The sequence below is a fragment of the Dromiciops gliroides genome, chromosome 1 (assembly GCF_019393635.1).
Source record: "Dromiciops gliroides isolate mDroGli1 chromosome 1, mDroGli1.pri, whole genome shotgun sequence".
Lineage (NCBI taxonomy): Eukaryota > Metazoa > Chordata > Mammalia > Microbiotheria > Microbiotheriidae > Dromiciops > Dromiciops gliroides.
In genome coordinates, this window is record NC_057861.1 from 335,831,708 (window position 1) to 335,848,900 (window position 17,193).

General features: G+C 39.9%; 1 protein-coding gene across 1 annotated transcript in view; it reads left to right on the forward strand.

Annotated features, from left to right (window-relative positions):
- Window positions 1–17,193, forward strand: part of PLEKHG4B (pleckstrin homology and RhoGEF domain containing G4B) — a 220,467-nt gene that overhangs the window by 106,994 nt on the left and 96,280 nt on the right. The window lies entirely within an intron of this gene.

A 17,193-nucleotide genomic window follows, 5' to 3' on the forward strand; every position in this document is an offset into this window, starting at 1 on the left:
CTTGTCTTTTTTACCAAACAGCTCTCTAAAGTATAATATGTGAAACTGATGGAATTTTCAGGGCAGGAAACAAAGATAAGACATGGTAATATGTTGAATTAACTCCAACATTTCCCTTTAAATAAAAGGTCAGTAATGCTTTGGAAATGAGCTCAGTAAAGATTTCATAAAGATCATTGTTATTGCTTGGTGAGCAACCTTCTGATGACTTAGCTAGCCAGGTGCTCAAATGATAGTCACACAGTATACTGAAGTGACTTTGGCCCTTCTAGGTCATAGAATTGTACACATTTAAAAACAATCAATCGATAAACATTTTTAAGTACCTACTATGGACATGCCAATCTCTATGCTCAGGAGCTGGAATCAATTTTAGCACATATGCTAGGAGTTGTGATTAAAGTTTTTCATTACTGAATTCTTCATTTCCATTGATAACTCTAAATGTGATGCTTAAGAGCATTATAATAAAAAGTCCAAATGAGGCAGCTGCCTCTAGGATCTTAAATTACATTTTTCAACTTGTTGCTGACCTGTGTTTTTTTTCCTTATGGCACAACAAAAAATGAATACCTGGATTAGAAAATTCATTGATTAGAATTCTGTTTATACTTCTATTACTAATGGGAAACAGTTGTCAGCTTAAGATCCTATGCCTTCATTGCAAATGTTAATATGAAAAAAAATACTTTCTGAACCTTATAAAATGTCTTTAAAATGAAATTCAAATGTATTACCATTCACTAACAGTGAAAAAAGCACTGGATCTGGAATCAGAAGGCCTGGGTTCAAATCCTGCCTCTGATACTTAGAATCAGTGTGATCTTGGATAGGCCACTTTAAAAAGCTCCCTGTGCCTCAGTTTCCTCATCTGTAAAATTGGTTTTGACCTGTGATCTCATAGAAAAATAAGATAGATATCACCTCTCTGGGCATCAGTTTCTCCATTTGTTAAATGAGAGGATTGGACGGGATGATCTCTAGGGTCCCACCCAGATTTTTGCAAGCCTGTGGGTCTAGTAAAGAGAGAAGAAATAAATGATCAGCGTTTCTAAAAGAAATGCAAATAAAATCTTTTTTAAGTAAAGAATTTACTCATTGGAATCTTTGCACTGTCCATTGGCTTGATATGGGTCTCTACATTAGTTGAGCCCAAAGGAATGAGAGGCCCTCAAGTAATGTTGTGAAATTTGCCAGTAGTCACAGGCAAATAATTTTCTCAAAAAACCTGTTATCATGGGCAATGTTAGAATTAGAGGAATTCTGCTTTATTTTTTTTCACCTTCTCAAGTAACTGTAAAATATACATTTATTGCTAGGATACTCAAGCTAATTCAGGAAATAGACAATGGATTTAGTCCATAGCGCCTCCACATAATCACTCACGTCCCTGTTTCCTGCCCTCAAGGGTTTTTGGAACTTTGGATGCCTAGGGCTTAAATCCCTTAGCATCCAAGTCCGGCCAGTCACTTTATTCCAATATTAGGTGGAATCTACTTCTGAAGCAAAGGCTCTCTTTATAAGGCTTTCTTGCTCTTGTTTGTTATGTTAGCAAGAAGGGCCACCCTGATTGCTGAATATCAGAGATTCTTATCCTTTTTTTTTGTCTGACCCCTTGGAAATTTGAGGGAACCTATGGACACCTTCTTTAAATGCATAAAATAAAGTACTTAGGATTGCAATTATATCTAAATACGGTTATTGGGAAAAAAATTTTAAATAAGTTTATAGACTCCAGGTTAAGAATCCCTGCAATTGGGGCAGCTAGGTGGCCCAGTGGATTCAGGAGGACCTGAGTTCAAATCCAGCCTCAGACACTTGACAGTTACTAGCTGTGTGACCCTGGGCAAGTCACTTAACCCTAATTACCTCACTGAGAAAAAAAAAAAGAATCCCTGCAATATACTTTTTCAAAAATCCCTATCATTCCACCGTGGACATATCAAGATAATTTAATTCCATTGAAAATGATCAGACACACACACACACAGAGAAAGAAAGAAAATTATTACAGAAGAGCTCTGAGAAGAGAATTTCCAACTCTGCATGATTTTACTATCTGCCAGGCTAGCAATATTCTCCTTTGCCATTATCATTAAGGCAGTGGTAGGAAAGGATAACCATTATAAATGAGGACTACATGTACAAGCCTGTTAGAACCTGTGAAGAGGTAGCTTTTGAGAAATGGAATTATTGATTTGACTTGATTGCCTTGGGTGTGTAAGGGTTGAGCTAAACCATTGACTATGCCAATAAATCCATTACTTAAGGGTTTAATCTTTTTACCTCAGGCTGCTGTTCACCTTCAGGAAGTTTATTTGCAAGCCTTAGAACTGAAAGGGACATCTGATCTCATTTAACCCATCTAATTTTATTATCTTTATCTTATTTTACACCTGAACCAATAGACCATAGAGATAAAGTGACTTGCTCAGAGCCATAGACCTCATTAATGGCCATTAATACTAGAATCTAGGTCTCCTGGACCCCACTCCCCAGATCTTTCAGTTAAACAACAGGCTGTAATATGGATCGAGACCAGGACAACTCTACTGGGAATAGTTCCAGCCCCCTTCTGGTTACCCTGACATTGAATACCAGCCCTTGGTGGTGCCATGACGTTGGATGCCTTCATTCCTATGTCTTTGTTCTTCCATTAAAGAAGGAAAAATAAACAGCGGGGATATTCCGGTGCTCCTAAATTGGGTGAGGCAGGCAACTTTTTAGTTATTTTTCCATTCAGGATGAGCTAAACGGGGCTGCTTAGACAGATGTGGAGCTGCTATTTTTTCAGCTTCCTTTGATATAACCATGAGCTCATCAATGAGAACATTTCCTCTACTGGTAGAGATCACAGCTCATCCCTAACTTCTCTTCTGGCTCAGTTATTTCCCATGTCTTCCTTTGTATCTTCCATCATAGAACTACCCAGTGTGCCCCAAACTCTTTCTTTTGGCCTTTGAGCTTTTCATTTACTAGGGCCACCCATCTGTTAACCCTGACTCTCTGAATACAACCAGCCCATCTCTTGTTCTGCTCATGCCTTTCCTTCATGATGGCTTTTGTGTCTCTTCTTGCATGTGAACCATCCTGGGTAATATTCTGCAACCTATTTACACCCATCATACAGATCTCCATTGTCCTTTGGGTTACTTACAATGTTGATCCTTAGTATTTTGGGGGTTCATAACTACTTAGCATCAGTAGGGCACTGATAGGGGTAAGGGATAGTGAGCAGGTCTTGAAATCAGGAAGGCCTGGGTTCAAATCTCACCCCTAACATCTACTAGAGGTGTGATTTTGACCAAGACACTTGACTTCTCTAAGGGGCAGTTAGGTGGCTCAGTGGATAGAGTGACAGGACTGAACTTAAGAAGACCCATCTTCTGGGGCAGCTAGGTGGCACAGTGGATAGAGCACCAGCCCTGGAGTCAGGAGGACCTGAGTTCAAATCCGGCCTCAAACACTTAATACTTACTAGCTGTGTGGCCCTGGGCAAGTCACTTAACCCCAATTGCCTCACCAAAAAAAAAAAAAAAAAGAAGACCCATCTTCATGAGTTCAAATCCAGCCTTAGATACTAGCTATGGGCATTAGTTTCCTTATCTGTAAAATGAACTGGAGAGGAGCAGCTAGGTGGCGCAGTGGATAGAGCACCGGCCCTGGAGTCAGGAGTACCTGAGTTCAAATTCGGCCTCAGACACTTAACACTTATTAGCTGTGTGACCCTGGGCAACTCACTTAACCCCAATTGCCTCACTAAAAAAAAAAAAAAATGAACTGGAGAAAAAAATGGCAAACCACTCTAGTATCTTTGCTAAGAAAGCCTCACAAAGATTCAGACATGACTGAAAAATGATTAAATGTTCTAAGACTGTAAATTCAGAGAAGGTAACAGTCTGAATTAGCAAAGGAAGTTCCTCTCTGGGAGCTGACAATGGTGATGCAATCACAGGCCCAGTACAAGAAGGACAAAAAGCATCACTGGGAAAATGTTTTAAAATTCTCTTTTAGGGGTAGCTAGGTGGCGCAGTGGATAGAGTACTGGCCCTGGAGTCAGGAGGTCCTGAGTTCAAATTCAGCCTCAAACACTTGACACTTATTAGCTGTGTAACCCTGGGCAAGTTACTTAACCCCAGTTGCCTCACCAAAAAAAAAAAATGCTCTTTTGTTTTTGTTGTTAAGTTGTTAAGGCATTAAAAAGATGGGGCAGGGTTAGGATTTAGCTTGGGGTTGCTGAAAGAGATGTATAATGTCATAAAAGGAATTCTGAGTTTCTTACTTCTCTTCTTCAGTTCTGGACCTACTTCATTGTCCCTTCCATTGTCAAAAATAAATGGAACTCATTGATCTAAACCAGTGGCTGCCTATCCAACTACAGGCCAAAATCTTGGCAACATACTTTCTGCATCCACTTGACTTTTCATGGGTCTGTATTGTTAGACCAATTTCTTTAGAGGTTAAGGGGTTTGCTCAAGACCGCACAGTTAATGATAGTAGTCAAGCTTGAATTAGAAGCCAGCTCTACTTATTCCAAGGCCCATGCCCTCTCCACTTTATCTTGCTACCTCTTCAACTAGTCCACACTTTTAATTTGGAATATTCTATCATCAGGATTATATGTATCCCATTGATTCTTTAGCAGAAATACAGAATAGTGTCACAGAAAGAGCATAGGTCTTATAAGAACTGCTTTGTGTGTGTGTGTGTGTGAGGCAATTGGGGTTAAGTGACTTGCCTAGGGTCACACAGCTAGTAAGTGTTAAATGTCTGAATCCAGATTTGAACTCAGGTTCTCCTGACTCCAGGGCTAGTGCTCTATCCACTGCGCCACCTAGCTGCCCCATAAGAACTGCTTTGATTCCTGCCCATGTCATTGACTCTTCATCCAGATTTGGACCAGTACCATCACTCCCTTGAACCCTAGTTTCCTCATCTGTAAAACAGGGTTAAAGATAATATTTGCAATACCTACCTCACTATTTTAAAAAAATGAAAAATGAATTTAAAGAATTTTATAAACTATGTGTATATATATATATGTGAGTATATATATATATATATACAAACATACATATACACATATACATATATATGGATATATACATGCATGTGTATGATAGTGAACAGGTCTTGAAATTAGAAAGATCAGGGCACCAATCTCATCTCCAACTAGAGGTGTGATTTTTGTCAAGACACTTGACTTCTCATTGTCCCCAGGCAATGTTTTAAGAATATAGGTTGCAGAGAAGGTAGTAGTCTGCATTGCTAAAGGAAGTTCCTCACTGGGAATTCACCATGGTAATATAGTCACAAGCTCAGTACAAAAAAAAAAGGAGGGGGCAGCTAGATGGCACAGTAGATAAAGCACCAGCCCTGGATTCAGGAGTACCTGAGTTCAAATCTGGCCTCAGACACTTAACACTTACTAGCTGTGTGACCCTGGGCAAGTCACTTAACCCCAATTGCCTCACCAAAAAAAAGAAAAGAAAGAAAAGAAAAAAAAAATCACCAGAAAAATTATTACTATTACTGTGGTTATTATTTGTGGTGACCAGTTGCAATTAGCTAGCCATACTCTTTTGCTTCATTCCCTTTAACCAATAATAACACTATTAGTTGCTTGCCTGGTGCTACATGTGAAGTCTATGACTAAAGATAGAGTTTGGTTTTGGATTGGGACATTATACAGATATCCTTTTCCTTCATTTATACCTACATGAACTATTTCTTGAAATTATTTCTTCAGACCTGCTGGTGATGTAAGTTAGTAGATCCAGTAGCCAAGCCACTGAGTGATTACCAATGTCACCAGAACATGCAGTGGTATGGCTGGAAGTCTTGGCCATTTCAAAAGCTTAATCAATTGGCCACATTCAGAGTTTGATCCATGCTGGCTTGGAATGGTTGTATTGGGTAATACCAGTGGCACAAGAAAAAAACACAAAGCTCAAACAACTCGTAGTTGCCTCAACATTTCAAATCCTCTATAGCTCTATTAGTAAAGCTGTCTATTGCTTCATGCATATCATGATGCCAAGAAAACTTAATTAACTAAGTAATATATTTTTTATCTGGGTCAGCACACAACACTGACTATTATCAGTAGTTGACACACTACAATTGGCAATCCTGTTTTGGTAATCCTGATTTTAAACCTGATCCTTTTTTTTTCACCCATGGGAAATGTTTAATTGTTTTATGATGGGACTCCATTCTACTCTACCTCTTGTCCTCACTTTCTTTATGGGAAGCAATGTGGTATAATGTGAAGGATGCTGGTGCTGAACTCAAAGCTTGTTGCTCCCATATTCATAGGCCCATCTCAGGCACTCACTAGCTGTATGATCTTGGGAAACTCATTTGACCTCTGTAGTTTTCCTCACCTGCAAAATGGGGCTGACAGCTGAACATCTTAACTCATAGGGTTGTTGTGGAAATCAAACATGGTAATGTAAGCTGTAATTATTGTTCAGTTGTTTCAGTCATATCCAACTCTTTGTAACCTCATTTGGGGTTTTCTTGACAGAAGTACTAGAGTGATTTGCCATTTCCTTCTCCAGCTCATTTTATAGATGATAGAGGCAAAGAAGATTAAATGAATTGCCCAGGGTCACAGAGCTATTAAGTGTCTGAGATAAGATTTGAATTCAAGAAGATGAGTCTTCCTGACTCCATGCCTGGCACCATTCCACTGCACAATCTAGCTATCTCTAGTTTATATGTAAACTATAAAGTACTGTACAAATGTAAGCTGCTATCATCATTTTCTCTATCAAAGTTCTACTCTGGAACCCTATCATGGTGTGGAAGTAATCCTGGGTTCTCAAAGACTATACCAGCAGAGGGCAAACTCTTACCTTCCAAAACCCTTCTAAGCTAGAATATAGGCCAAAGTAGCCTATATACATATAAATATATCTATCTGTTATCTGATACTGGTCTAACCAGATTCAAAGAGACTTGTTGCCAGAGATTTGGCCCCCAGGGAGAACATTTTCAGCCATAGCAGCTCATGAAACCCATGAGATTTGACCATAAGAAAATTTATCACCTTTGAAGAATATTTCAGTCTCAGACAAATAGCAACTCATAAAACCCATGGGGTGGGGGAGAGGAGACGAATGAATATGGGGGGATATGTATATGTGTGTGTGTGTTTTGGAAAGAGGTTGATAATTACAATGTGCAAAAAGTAGAAAGAAGACCAATATTCATATAATTGTGGATCTTCAATATATTATTTGTAGACCATAGATAAATGAGATCTTTGTTCCCTTTTCCTCCCTTTCTAATCTGAAATGCAAAATATTGTGCATTAATGTGAATTAATTATCAATTAATTAATTGTTGTGAGTTTTAAAAGAATATTATGAATCAGAAAATGCCCTTTTCCTCTTCACTTGCAAGTATGCAGTTGTGTAGAAGGCTAGTAACAGTGATCCCTAATGCTGCATTTCCTTGTAGCATCAAAGCAATCAAAAGTCTGGGGGGAAAATGTGACTTTCTGAAAAACTCAGGTCCTAATATGTAAACCATCTTATGCTTAGGTGGTCAGGCTGTTAACCAGTGGACTTTTATGGTAGGACGTTATCCCAAAGCTGCATGACCAGGTCAAGAATGCCATTTGGCCTCTAATTCCAGCAATGTTACCAAGGCATACTCAGATCCAATTCATTCATTCAAAAAACAAGGATCAAATGACTTCTATATGGAAGGCACAATTGGACTCTGGCTCTGGCTGCTTGTCATTTCAAAAGCTCACATCAGTGTTTTCTTAAGAGAAGATTCGTTCCAATCTGCCACTATCTATCCCTGTGATTGCTATCATCTTTTTTCATTGCTGTGAAAACATAAATATGTTAGCACAGTGCCTGGACACTAGTAAGTATTTAAGAAATGCTTGTAGACTGGGCAAATTAAGGAATGTTTGGGTTGTTAAACCTAAAAAAATTGTTTTAAAAATCTGGATTCAGGAGGACCAGAATTCAAATCCGGCCTCAGACACTTGACACTTACTAGCTGTGTGACCCTGGGCAAGTCACTCAACCCCCACTGCCCCGCAAAAAAGAAATAAAGAAGTAAAGAAATAGATAAATAAATGAATGAATGAGTAAATCAATAAATCATGTTTATCAGTGGATAGAGCACTGACCCTGGAGTCAAGAGGACCTGAGTTCAAATCTGGCCTCAGACACTTGACACTATCTGTGTGACCCTGAATAAGTCACGTAACCCCAATTGCCTCACCAAAAACAAACATGTTTATAAAAGACCAAGTTTCAAATCCTACCACTGATTCTTAGTTCCTGTGTGACCTTCAGCAAATCATTTCACTTCTGTGGGCCTCAATATCCTTGTCTGTAAAATGAAGGGACTGGCTCCTCCTTAGCTCTAGGTCTGTAATCCTGTGCCCCCTGGTATCACTCTAAAGTGGGGGGGGTGGAGTTGGTTCTTTAATAAACATATCACAACTTATTCAGTGAAACCACTGTTGAACCCTTCAAAGGAGTCACCCTGAAAAATGTCACACTTGATCCAACAATATAGAAATTGCTCAAAATATATTTTTAAACTCTTCATTTAAAATAACCTTAACAGCCTGTGGTATATTCTTTGGAATGTGCTTATGGTGGCAAATCTTCATTTAAAAAAAATTATTTAATTTTATTTTTTAAATTATGAAAGTATTTTGTTATTTTCCAGTTACATATAGAGATAGTTTTCAACATTTGTTTTTTATAAGATTTCTAGTTTCAAATTTTTCCCCTCCCTCTCCTCCCTCCCCCCTCAAGACAGCAGGTAATCTGATATAGGTTATATATGTACAATAATATTAAAAATATTTCTGCATTAGTCATGTTATAAGAGAAGAATCAGAGCAAAAAGGAAAAACCTCAAAAAAGAAAAACAGCACCAAAAACAAAAGAAATAATATGGTTCAATCTGCATCCATATTCCACAGTTCTTTTTTTCTGGATTTGGAGAGCCTTTTCTATCATGAGTCCTTTGGAACTATCTTGTATACCATTCTGTTGCTGAGAAGAATCAAGTCTTTCACAGTTGATCAACACATAATGTTGTTCATACTTTGTACAATGTTCTCCTGGTTCTGCTCATCTCACTTAGCATCAGTTCATGCAAGTCCTTCCAGGTTTCTCTGAAATCCGCCTGCTCATCATTTCTTACAGCACAATCAAATTCTATTATATTCATAAAATCTTCATTTTTTAGCATTGGATTTTATTAATCTAGTTTATTATTCAGAATTAATTTGGTGCATAGGGTCCAACACTTAATAGCAGTGTGACCCTGGGCAAAACGTTAATTTCTGCCTCCTTAAGAGATCTCTGTTGCCTCATCTATAACAGAGGGACAATACCATTCACACTGCACAGGGTTTTTGACTCTAAGTTAGAAAAGACCCTCATGGTCCTCTAGCCTAATCCCTGATTAGAGGTTCTTAACCTGTGGTCCATGAACTTTTTTTTAATATTTTGATAACTCTATTTCAAAATGATTGTTTTCCTCTGTAATCCCATGTGTTTTATTTGATGCTTTTAAAAACATTATTTTGAGAAGAAATTCATAGACTTCATCAAACTACCAAAGCGGTCCATGATACATAAAAGGTTAAGAATCCTTTCCCAAAGTGTGTAAGATTAGCTTCTTCTACAGAACCAATCATTGATCCCTCAGTTACTGCTCCATGATGTACAGTAAAGGGGAACCCTCTGCTTTCCAAGGCAGCCTGTTATACTTTTGGACAGCTTTAATTATTGGGAAATTAACCTTATGTTTAGCCTAAATGTACTTCTCTATAGCTTTTTCACATTGCTCCCATTTCTGCCTTCTGGGGCCAAGTAGAATGTCTAATCTTTGCTCTTCACAATCCTTCAAATATTGAAGAAAACAATGTTTCCCCTAAGTCCTCTCCCATTTTGTCCATTTAGTCCTCAGATGGCATGCCCTTCCATTTTCTCAGTATCCTGGTTGCCATCTTCCAGATGAACTTTGTCTTGTCTGTGTTTTGCCCATAACAGTGCCTAGAACTGTATATGGTACCCCAGAAGTGGTTTGATCAGAGCAAAATGTTGTGGAACCATTCCCCCCCTCATTCCAGACACTTTGCTTCTCAGCATATTAATAATAAAGCTCTTTACATATGTTATCTCATTTGAATCTCACAATAACCCTGTGAGGTAGTAAAATAATGCAATTTATCATCCCCCCTTTACAGGTGATGACTGTCATGATCACACAGTAAGTCTCAGATACAGGATTTGAACCTAGGTGTTCCTATTTCCGGTATAGTGCTATATCCATTATACCCTACTTGCCTTTAGCTCTTTTAACTATCAGATCATGCAGCTGACTAATTGAGCTTGTGGTCTACTAAAAACCCCAGATCTTTCACCAGAATTGTTGCCTAGCCGTGGACTCCATCCACTCACCCAATCTTGTGCTTGGGAAGGTGATTTTTTAATTCACCTGTTGAATTTTACATTTATCCCTGTTGAATTTCCTTTTATTTTATTATGCCCATAGCTCTAGACCATCAAGATCTTTTGGGAATCCTGATTCTATACCTTCTAGCTTTTATTTTTTTTTTTTGCGGGGGCGATGGGGGTTAAGTGACTTGCCCAGGGTCACACAGCCAGTAAGTGTCAAGTGTCTGAGACCGGATTTGAACTCAGCAACTCCTGAATCCAGGGCCAGTGCTTTATCCACTGCGCCACCTCACCGCCCCCACCTTCTAGCTTTTTATCACCTGGAAGTTTGGCAACCATTTATTTGACAAATGTGATAATGCATGTGAAAGTATTTTTTTAAAACCACTACCTAAATGAAAGGCATTGTTGATCAAAATGGGCAATAATGCCATTAATGGTCAAAAATGAAGAGTGCCTAGACAGAAATGAGATTTTCTTGTATGGTTCAAACTGGTTTTAAAAGTAATTGCAAAAGAATCTTTCTTAGCATGTAAGTATGCTACAAATGATGTGTATCTGGTTAAAATCCCTCTTAAACAGAATTTGAGCATAATTTGAAGTGGAAACTGATTTGAAATCCTGTAATGCATTAATGGGTATTAAACAGATTCAGGTATTGTTAATCATAACAAATGGGGGGGAGGGTTGTTTGTTTTTTAGTTGCAGAATGATCTATTTTTAAACCATTTCCTTTTATGTGTGAGTACCAAGTACCAATACACTATAAGATTCACACCTCATCCTTTTCTCTTCATACCAGTCACCTTACTTGTGATGAATTGCTTCCTAATGAGCTCAGTAAATTCACAATTCCAATGAGGGAAATAAGTAACTGAATGAAATTTATACACCTAAGTCAATTTGATTATGTGTGAAAAGGTGTATCTGTTCAGGCTCTCAACTCCAGGTCATGGCTATTTGCCAAGCAGGACAGGTCAAGACCTGGAGTCTAGACTTGTACCCACAGGATCAAGGCCAGGAAGTCAGTAAGCAGCAGAGAAGTGTGCCAGTACTAAGAGTGCTATTGAAGAGGATGTGCCCAATGTCCAAGGATACCAGCAGCAGGAAAGGAAGAGAGACAGTAAGCAGAGCCTGAGGAACCAGGCCAAGGTCAATGTCATGGACTCCAAACCAAAGTACTGCTCAAACAAGGAACCAGAGTCTGACCTAGGTAGCAGGCAGATTCAGGACAGGCAAAAAGAAGTAGATAAGCAGAGAGCAGTGTCCCCTATAAACAAGGAAATCCACAATGATGTTATTATCAGTGTTCCAAGGGCAGAGGCTAGCTGTCCTCTGTCTTGTACCTATACTTCCTGCTAGGCATTGGTGGATAAGCATTATAAGAGCAGGTGTGCACAGGAGTCTAGAGAGAAGCAGACCCCCAGATGGTCAGAGCAGACAAACAAAAATGCTTAATGCATGGAGGCTGAAGGCCATGGGGGAGTGATCGAGCTGGTTGAGGTCAGCCTCCCTTGTTAAAGACTCTGAACCGAGGCCTGAGGAATGCCTGCACTCTCCTGCTGTGGGCATGGACTCTCAAAAAGCCCCCACAAACACAAAATCTCAACCTGTCCTCCTGGAATCCTTCTGCAAGGCCAGGGATGAGGTCAGAAAACTCCAGACTGAAAACAGTCTGTGGTTCTCAGGAGTGCTTCTTGGGCAAACACAGGCAGGGCCACGCAGCTGGTTTCCTGGGTTGAAAAGCTTTGTTTTCAGATCAAGTTGAGTCAGTTGTTCCTTTGTGGTCTGACTCACAGACAGCTTTTGAGCTCTTTTGATCCTTAAACCAATAATACGTTGCTTTGTTTTGGTGTTTGGTTTGGTATGAAGAATGCTGTGTGTTTGGTGTCCTCTTGGCACCTTCACGAAAACAAGATGTCATGAGACTATCCCAGGGAGTCTCTTTTTTTATTAGTGTAAATAAGGCATTAACTGATGGCTCTGGCCCCTGGAACTATCTCTCAGAACCACCATAGTGGAGTTCTTCATGGTAAAGGACCACGAAGATGAAAAGTCTTACCTGAGTACCCACAGGCACCAGTTATAGGGCATAGGTAGGCATCAGTGATCTAAAGCTGGATTGCAGCTCCCATTTTCTGAGATGCCAGCCAGTCATCCAGCGCTCGTTCCATTTATAGAATCATTGTCAGGGTCTGGGAGGAAGCAGGACTGAACAAAGCAGAGAAGACAGGGCTAGGCATTGGTCTAACCAAAAGAATTTGGCAGATGGTATAAGTGGAAAAGCCACGTTTCAGGGCCAGAAAATCAATTAGCAAAGGGAAGGGTACTGAAGCCCAGGAGGTAGAGCCAAGTCCCAGCTCTAGGGAAACCATATCAGCAAAAACGAATAGCACATCCTAAAGTCAACACATCTGGACAAAATTCATTCTCTCTCTCTCTCTCTCTCTCTCTCTTTCTCTCTCTCCCTCTCCCTTTCCCTCTCCCTCTCCCTCTCCCTCTCCCTCTCCCTCTCCCCCCCCCTCTCTCACACACACACACACACACACACACCTCCCCCTCTCCTGAATTTCCCTATTATATGGAACCACCATCCATTAACTCCAGTTTCCCATCTTGAAGTCATTCCTCCAATCTTCCCTCTCCCCACTTCACATAGTCAATCATTTGCCAAACCTTATCAAGCCTACTTCTACAATATGCCTGTCGCCTCTTCTCCTCTCACTTGGCTACCTACCACCTCAGTCAAATCCCTCACCTCAATGATTATTAAGAGCCTCCTAACTGGTCTCTATGCTTCAACTCCCTAGCTTGTCCAATCCAACCTTGGCACAGCTGCCAAAATGATATTCCTGTATCTGGTAAAACTTTGAAGTATTGACGTCAAATGTTTTAATTCTATCCTTTATCCTTACTTCAACATATAATGGGTGCTATTCCCAGGAGGAATGAGTTCTAACAGGTGGATATGTTGCCCCATTATCTAGTTATTTGTCAAACTTTATCAGACCTACCACCACAGTATTTCCTACCTCCAGCCCCTTCTCCCCCTTATCACTTCTCATCTACACTGTTACAACTTTCCCTTACTTGGACCCTTTGCATCCAGCATCTGAGACTCCTCTCCATTCCCTCCTACACACAGCTGCCAGATGGATACTCCCAAAGCCTAAGCCTGAGTATATATCACTACCTTGTTTGGGAAATTCCAGTGGTTCACTCCAGCTTCTAAGATCACACACAAACTCCTTCGTTTATCTTTTTAAATCCTTGAAAGACTAGCTCCAGTCTCTCTTTTCTCTCCAGATATGCTCTTCTAGCCTGACCAGATTGGCCCATTTGTTGTTTCCTTAGGTGACATTCTACCTTCCATCTCTCATCTCCCATCTCCTTGCCTTTGCACAGACCGTCCCCTATTCCTGGAATGCACTCACTCCTTGCCACCACTGTATAGAATTCCTAGCCTCCTTCAGTGCTAAGCTCAAGTGTCACCTCCAGCAAGATTTCCCCATTGCTAGTACACTCTCTCTTAAAATGACTTTGTATATAATTTCCATTTGATTGTCTGTGCATCTGTTACCACCCCCCCTCCCCCATTAGAATGTAAATTCCTGGGGCAGCTAGGTGGCGCAGTGGATAAAGCACCAGCCCTGGAGTCAGGAGTACCTGACTTCAAATCCGGCCTCGGACACTTAACACTTACTAGCTGTGTGACCCTGGGCAAGTCACTTAACCCCAATTGCCTCACTAAAAAAAAAAAAAAAAGAATGTAAGTTCCTGAAGGGCAGGGACGATTTCATTTTTTTTTCCTTTATTTTGTATCCCAAGAACCTTGAATAGCTCCTGACACATAGTAGACACTTAATAAATGCTGGTTGAATGTTGGATGAATGATGTCTGCTCCACTGTAAAGGACATGGTTCTGTTAAACCCTTAAGTTTAAATCCTCAAAGTAAGTTCTGTGTTTCAGTCATCCGTTATAATGAGAATCATGCTAACGCTGGAGTTTTGAGATGATAAGCCAGATTGTCCTCTTTGTAGAAGTCCTTCATAGTAGATAATACTGGGCTAGATCATATGGCTCTGGAGCTGCAAAGGACCTCAGAGGCCATGTAGGCCCCCCTCATTTTATGGATGACCTTTTCTCAATCCTCCTTCTCCTTCATCTCTCTATAGCCTTTGACACTGTTGACTTTCTCCTCCTTGATTACTCTGTTCTCTCTAGGTTTTCAGGACACTCCATTCTCCTGGTTTTCCTTCTACCTCTCTGACTGCTCCTTCTCTGTATCCTTTGCTGGACCCTCCTCCCGATCATGCCCTCTAAGCATAGGTGTGCCTCCTGACTCTGTCCTGGAGCCTTCTTCTCTTCTCCTTCTATACTACTTCATTGGTGATCTCAGCTCCCAGGGATGTAATTTCCATGTCTATTCTGTTGATTGTCATATCTATCTACCGTGCTCTAACCTCTCTGCTTATCTCCAACTTCTTTTCAGGCATCTTGGGCTAAACGTCCAGTAGACATCTTAAATTCAACAAGTCCAAAATCAAACTCTTTATCTTTCCTCCTAACCACCCTCCCCCATCATCTTCCCACTTACATCAGAGGGCAACAGCATCCTTCTAGTCACTCAGACTCACCCCCAGGGAGTCATCCTATATTCCTCACTATCTCTCACCCCCCATATACAAGCTGTTGCCAAGGTCTGCCTATTTCATTTTTGAAACATCTGTCAAATATGCCCCCTTCTCTCCTCTGACACTCCCACCAATCTGGTTCAGGAGCTCATTACCTCGTGCCTGGATTACTGCAATAGGCTGCTGGTGGGTCTCCCTGCCTCAATTCTCTCCCTACTCTAATCCAGCCTCCATTCAGCCACCAAAGCTATTTTTCTTAAAGCACAGGTCCAACCATGTCACTCCCCCTACTCAATAAACTTCAGTAGCTCCCTATTACCTCCAGGATAAAATACAAAATACTCTGTTTGGCATTCAAAGCTATTAGTAATCTAGCCCCTTCTACTTTTCCAGGGTTCTTATACTTTATACCCTTCCACATATTCTTCAATCTCATGAATAAGATGCTCCATCTCCTGGCTCCTGGCTTTTTCTCTGGCTGTCCCCCTTGCCTGGGATACTTTCCCTCCTCCACTCAGGAGGATGACTGACCTCCCTGGCTTCCTTTAAGTCCCAACTAAAATCCCACTTTCTACAGGAAGCTTTCCCTAAGCCCTCTTAATTATACTGCCTTCCCTCTCTTATTTACTTCCTACTAATCCTGTATAGAACTTGATTCTACATGTTTATTTGCTTTTTAAGTTGTGAACTCCTTAAGGGCAGGGACTGTCTATTGCCACTTTTTGTATCCCTAGAGTTTAGCATAGTGCCTGTCACATAGTAGGTGCTTAATAAATATTTATTGACTGACTACAGATGAGGAAATGAAAAACAGGGGGGTTTATGTGACTTGCCCAAGGTCTAAAAGTCAGAGGTAAGATTTAAACCCAGATCCTCTGCCTCCAAAACTATTCCTATGAGGTTCCTTCCAACTCTAGATCTATTATCCTTAGAATTAAGAAACAACAAATAAAACCAAAAAAATATTTATTCTGTGTCACTTCTCCCATCCATCTAAATAAGTTTCAGTTCTGTAACTCTTTTCCTAAACTTAACTCACTCATTTATATTCTTGGTCACACAGCCAGTTTGTACTAAAGGTGAGACTTGACCCTACCCAAGACCTCCTGACTCCAAGGCCAGCTTTCTGTGTCTACTATGCAACAGTGACTGTAATTGTTATATTAAAAAATAGTGGTTAGAGAATGACTAAAGAAAACATAGTAGGGTTATATCATGGCATGTTATATTTTTTGTAAAAAATGACTGAGAGGTTAGAAGGCCTGCCTTGGAGTCAGATAATATTTGTAAAGCAGTTAGCACAGTGCCTGACACATAGTAGGTACTTAACAAATACTTGTTCCCTTCACTTTCCTCCTCTTTCCTTTCCCTACTTTCCTTACAACTACTCTTTAGGGAAGATTACAAGTATTTGCAGATCATGACTTCCCTACTGCATCTATTCCAAGTCCATTATTTTACAGATAAAGAAACTGAAACCCAGAGAAGTTAAATGACTTGTCCCAGGTCATCAAGTGGATTTAAACTTAGATCTTCTAACTATAGATTCATTGTTGTTTCCATTATACTATACTGCCCTTCTTCTCACATCAAATCCTTTTTCTGACACACACTAACTACATGACCTTGGACAAGTCATATAACCTCTCAATACCCCAGACACCTCTCTAAAATAATAAGTGCTGAATACTATCTGCATCACTGGAAAGATTTTCCACTTCAGGATTACCCCAACATTAATGAAATCACAGGTATGAAGCAGATAGATAGACAGACGGATGACAGATAGATACATAGGTAGATAGATAGGTAATAGAGATAGAGGCAAAGATGATATAGATACAGACATAGGCATGGACATAGACATAGATCTATATTTATACATATACAGATATGTGCATAGACTTTCAGTTGATGTACACACATATATATACACACTCACACACACAATTCTGGCTCTGGTCCACTTCCATCACTTTATGTAGATCTTTCCATATCTCTTTGTATAGTTCACATCCTCTTTTATGATAGTGTATTTTATAATATTACCATATCTGATTCTTCAATAACTGGAAATATAACAAAGATAATATTTCAGGATGATAAA